Below are 6,539 nucleotides of genomic sequence, written 5' to 3' on the forward strand. Positions count from 1 at the left end.
AAGTGGAACCCTCAAAATGCTAAGGACAAAGGATTGGCTCAAGCTCAAAAGCTCAAGACTCTTCATTTTATATTTTAGTGATCCAAGATCACATTGAGTCTTTAGGAAAAGCCAATACTATCAAGGAGGGATGAGGTGTTGCTTAATGAGCCTCTTGCTTCATGTGCTTAGTGATATGCTCCAAAACCCTCAACTACTTTCCCATATCCACATATGACCTAAACCCTAAGCCAAACTAGGTCCTACCGATTCTTTCTATCCGGCGCCACCGAGTTTCACTTGTCATAAGCCACTGCCAAACCCTAGCAATTTGGTTCTACCGATAGGGATCTCGGTCTCACCCAGATGGGATTGCAAACTCTCTGTTTCCCTTTCGTAACTTTTCGGTCTCACCGAAAGAGCGGATCGGTCCCACCGAGATTGCAATGTAAATTCAGTGTTTCCTTTTTGTAACTTTTCGGTCTCACCAAAAGAGCAAATCGGTCCCACCGAGTTTACCTGACCAACTCTTTGGTTAGCTTATTATCAAACTCGGTCTCACCGAGTTTGTGTAATCGGTCTCACCAAGATTACGTTATGCCCAAACCCTAACCATATCGGTCCTACCGAGTTGCATGTCAGTCCCACCGAAAATCTCTAACGGTCACTAGGTTTACCTTTTCGGTCCGACCGAGTTTGTTGATTCGGTCCCACCGAGATTGGAAAACTGTGTGTAACGGTTGGATTTTGTGTGGAGGCTATATATACCCCTCCACCTCCTCTTCATTCGTGGAGAGATCCATCAGAACACATACACAATTCCAACTCATATGTTCTGAGAGAGAACCACCTACTCATGTGTTGAGACCAAGATATTCCATTCCTACCATATGAATCTTGATCTCTAGCCTTCCCCAAGTTGCTTTCCACTCAAATCTTCTTTCCACAAAATCCAAATCCTATGAGAGAGAGTTGAGTGTTGGGGAGACTATCATTTGAAGCACAAGAGCAAGGAGTTCATCATCAACACACCATTTGTTACTTCTTGGAGAGTGGTGTCTCCTAGATTGGCTAGGTGTCACTTGGGAGCCTCCGACAAGATTGTGGAGTTGAACCAAGGAGTTTGTAAGGGCAAGGAGATCGCCTACTTCATGAAGATCTACCGCTAGTGAGGCAAGTCCTTCGTGGGCGATGGCCATGGTGGGATAGACAAGGTTGCTTCTTCGTGGACCTTTCGTGGGTGGTTGCTTCTTCGTGGACCCTTCGTGGGTGGAGCCCTCCGTGGACTCGCGCAACCATTACCCTTCGTGGGTGGAGCCCTCCGTGGACTCGCGCAACCGTTACCCTTCGTGGGTTGAAGTCTCCATCAACGTGGATGTAGGATAGCACCACCTATCCGAACCACGGGAAAAACATCCGTGTCTCCAATTGCGTTTGAATTCTCCAAACCCTTCCCTTTACATTCTTGCAAGTTGCATGCTTTACTTTCCGCTGCCAATATACTCTTTGCATGATTGCTTGAATTGTGTGATGATTGCTTGACTTGTCCTACAATAGCTAAAATCTGCCAAGAGCTAAAATTGGGAAAAGGTTAAGTTTTTATTTGGTCAAGTAGTCTAATCACCCCCCCTCTAGACATACTTTCGATCCTACAAAAGCACTTCTGTGGCGCGCGATTTATCGTCATGGACGTGGACACTTCCGTGATGATAATTTTGGTAATGTCATGGAACACTTCTACGACAGCACAGGTATGACTATCTTGATTCTATCATAAAATCGTCATGGATGTACATGCATGACAAAAAATGCGACCTACTGTGACAAACACGTATCATCACGAAAGTGTATTTTTTTGTAGTGTATGCTCCATGACGTTCAAAACGTCTTTGAAGTCCTGATTCTAAGCCGTAAAGCATGGCACACTGAACTATCGAGTAGTCATCAGCTTTGCTCTGCCAGACGTTCATAACGTCCAGAGTTTCTCCTGCAGTGGGTCTTGCACCTAGCGGTGCTTCTAGGACGTAATTCTTCTGTGCAGCAATGAGGATAATCCTCAAGTTACGGACCCAGTTCATGTAGTTGCTACCATCATCTTTCAACTTAGCTTTCTCTAGGAACGCATTAAAATTCAAAGGAATGGTAGCACGGGTCATTGATCTACAATAACATAGACATGCAAAAACTATCAGGTACTAAGTTCATGATAAATTAAAGTTCAATTAATCATATCACTTAAGAACTCCCACTTAGATAGACATCCCTCTAGTCATCTAAATGATTCACGTTCAACCTTTCGATCTCAGTGTTCCGAGGCCATATTTGCATATGCTAGGCTCGTCAAGTTTAACCTGAGTATTTTGCACGTGCAAAACTAGCTTGCACCCGTTGTATGTGAACGTAGAGCTTATCACACCCGATCATCACGTGGTGTCTCGGCACAATGAACTATAGCAACAGTGCATACTCAGGGAGAACACTTGTACCTTGAAATTTAGTGAGGGATCATCTTATAATGCTACCGTCGTACTAAGCAAAATAATATGCATAAAGATAAACATCACATGCAATCAAAATATGTGACATGATATGGCCATCATCATCTTGTGCCTTTGATCTCCATCTCCAATGCACCGTCATGATCTCCATTGTCACTGGTTTGACACCTTGATCTCCATTGTAGCATCGTTGTCGTCTCACCAACTATTGCTTCCACGACTATCGCTACCGCTTAGTGATAAAGTAAAGCAATTACATGGCGATTGCATCTCATACAATAAAGCGACAGCCATAAGGCTCCCGCCAGTTACCGATAACTTTTACAAAACATGATCATCTCATACAACAATTTATATCTCATCACGTCTTGACCATATCACATCACAATATACCCTACAAAAACAAGTTAGACGTCCTCTACTTTGTTGTTGCAAGTTTTACGTGGCTGCTATGGGCTTCTAGCAAGAACCGTTCTTACCTACGCATCAAAACCACAATGATTTTTCGTCAAGTGTGATGTTTTAACCTTCAACAAGGACCGACCGTAGTCAAACTCGATTCAACTGAAGTTAGAGAAACAGACACCCGCCAGCCACCTGTGTGCAAAGCACGTCGGTAGAACCAGTCTCATGAGTGCGGTCATGTAATGTTGGCCCGGGCTACTTCATCCAACAATACCACCGAATCAAAGTAAGACATTGGTGGTAAGTAGTATGACTATTGTCGCCCATAACTCTTTGTGTTCTACTTGTGCATATAACATCTACGCATAGACCTGGCTCGGATGCCACTGTTGGGGAACGTAGTATTTCAAAAATATTCCTACGATCACGCAAGAACTATCTAGGATATGCATAGCAATGAGACGGGAGAGTGTGTCCATGATAACCCACAAGTATAGGGGATCACAACAGTTTTCGATAAGTAAGAGTGCCGAACCCAACGAGGAGCTAAAGGCAGAACAAATATTCCCTCAAGTTCTATTGACCACCGATACAACTCTACGCACGCTTGACGTTCGCTTTACCTAGAACAAGTATGAAACTAGAAGTACTTTGTAGGTGTTGTTGGATAGGTTTGCAAGATAATAAAGAGCAAGTAAATAAAAGGTAGGGGCTATTGTAAGTAAATAAGCAATAAATTAAATATAGCGAGTGTGGAAAAGTGGTGGTAGGAGTTGTGAAATTGCCCCTAAGCAATTGACTACTTTACTAGACTGATAACAAGTATTATGTGGGAGAGGCCACTACTAGCATGTCATCCCTGACTTGGAATTCTATGCACTTATGATTGGAACTATTAGCAAGCATCCGCAACTACTAATGTTCATTAAGGTAAAACCCAACCATAGCATTAAGATATATTGGTCCCCCTTCAATCCCGTATGCATCAATTTCTATGCTAGGCTGAAGCTTGTGTAACCCTTGCCCTCCAATACATAGTCCTATCAACATACAGCTAACCCTAGAGCGTGATCCACGCGCGCGGTCATATGATGGGCACCAAAGGACAGCAACATAACCACAAGCAAATTAAATCAATCATAGCAATTCATCAACCACCTAATAGGACAACGAAAATCTACTCAGACATCATAGGATGGCAACACATCATTGGATAATAATATGAAGCATAAAGCACCATGTTCAAGTAGAGGGTACAACGGGTTGCGGGAGAGTGGACCGCTGTAGATAGAGGGGGGAAGGTGATGGAGATGTTGGTGAAGATGGCGGAGGTGTTGGTGTAGATCGTGGTGATGATGATGATGGCCACGGCAGTGTTCCGGCGCCATCGGAAGAGAAGGGGAGAGGGGCCCCCTTCGTCTTCTTCTTCCTTGACCTCCTCCCTAGATGGGAGAAGGGTTTCTCCTCTGGTCCTTGGGCTCCATGGCATGGGAGGGGCGAGAGCCCCTCCGAGATTGGATCTGTCTCTCTGTCTTTGTTTCTGCGTTCTGTTCTGCTGCCCTTTCACCGTTTCGTATATATATGGAGATCCGTAACTCCGATTGGATCGAAACCTTCATCGTGATTTTTTTCCAAAAATTATGTCAGAACCCCGATTCCAAGTCACATCGATCTAGCCGGTAACACCTCATATCACTTTGCGGCCTCACGCACGGTACCCCACGGGTGTCGCCTTACCATGGCCCGGGACCGTTTGCGCCTTTTGGCTCACGTATATGATAGTGTCGCTAGCATCCATATGACAGAGAACCCGGGCCGACAAGGCTAGTCGTGAACCCAAAGCGGCACAGACTTGTGGAGACAGGCATACATGAATCACATCGAGCATGTCGGTCATCAGCGAGTGATTCCGGGCTGTAGCACTGGGCTAACAGGACTCCGGGGAACCCGGGCTGTAGCAGGCTAGCAGGACTCCGGAAATCACCGCGTGACATTTCCCCGAAGAGACAGACATAGGAACGAAGTGAAACACATGCCGGCCAGTCAAGTGTCCTGAAACAGTAGTGCTGGGCTAGCAGGACTCCGGTGAACCCGGCTGTAGCGGACTACTATGGCTCGAGGAGCACTAGACTACATTTCCCCATAAGAAAGACTACCAAGGATAAACAACTAGATTGTCGGATCCCACTCATACCAAGCATTTCAATCATACACACAATATGCCCGATATGAGTACATACAACATGGCATCACAACAAAACTCTACAATTCAAGTACTTTATTTAAAGGCTCCAGGGATCCATACATAGCATGTTCATACAGATAGGGGTCACATAACCCGACACTCAAGTCATACAAACACACAAGCACATGCGGAAGCAGCTAGTCTGAGTACAGACTCTAGAAAGAAAGAAGGCTTTTCGAAGCCTGTCTATCTACATAGGGCCCTCCATGGCCAGGATCACCACCTGGGTGGCTAGTCACTCGTCGACGTCAAGGTCTACATAAAACCCATCGGAGGGGGCGGTGTTGTCGTTCTGAAAACAGTAATTAAGCAAACATGAGTACAAAGGTACTCAGCAAGTCTTACATCAGAATCTACTAAACATGCTTATTCTCAAGAAGGTGGTGGGGTTAATGCAGCAAGCCAGCTTTGACTCTTGGCTAAGCTATCCTACGGAACTTCACCAGTAAAATAGTTTTCGCACACGAGTCCACTACTCACCAACACAATACACCACCGTGGATCCGTCCCTCGTCATCCTACGAGAGGGCCATCCTCGATACTCACACTTATCTTGAGTCTTTTGAGTAGTATCCATTAACTTGTCTATGAACTGTATAGGCAACCAAGTAGTCCTTTACCGCGACGCGGCTATTCGAATAGTTTTATACCCTGCAGGGGTGTACTTCGTCATACACGCTTTCACCACTTACCGCCGTTTACACGACATGTACTCGGCAACCATCAAGCGGAAGCCCAACGAGGGTGTCGGCCACGGCCTACCTAAACACTTAAGCCTCTAGTCCAGGTTTATCGCCTATCCAGGTTCCATCCACAGGGAGTCCAGCCGAGGTTTCCACATACGGCCCCGAACGATGTGAACAGGGTTCCCGAGACACCAAACGGGTGACTCGGTACACCGTGCCACGGTGTATCTACCGTAACATAGCCCACCCCGAGGGTCAGCGCTACGCACGACCGCCAACACATAACCTACAAGCACCAGAAACTATTTGCAACTCCTGGACAGAGTACTAGGGTGGTTAAGAAGCCGAGAGGGTCAATTAAGGATCCCAATGCATGGTAGTAGCTGAATCTTAAATCACACATACAGATCTCAGTTCTTAGGGACGGCCTCAATGAAACAACCCACCATGTACTCCTACATGGCCTCTCATCGATACCTTTACCAAAACATGTTCCACGCATCCCTCACATTACGACATAAGCATTTCACTCTAGCCCATCACCCAGATGAACCAGACCTGACACAACTCTAAGCATAGCAGGCATAGCAAGGTAGGAATCACATACATGGCTCAATCAACTCCTACACATGCTAGTGGGTTTCATCTAGTTACTGTGGCAATGAAGGTCATGCAGAGGATAAGGGTTCAACTACCGTAGCACACAGCAGTTTGAATCGCGTTGTC

Source organism: Triticum urartu, chromosome 3 (assembly GCF_003073215.2).
Source record: "Triticum urartu cultivar G1812 chromosome 3, Tu2.1, whole genome shotgun sequence".
NCBI lineage: Eukaryota > Viridiplantae > Streptophyta > Magnoliopsida > Poales > Poaceae > Triticum > Triticum urartu.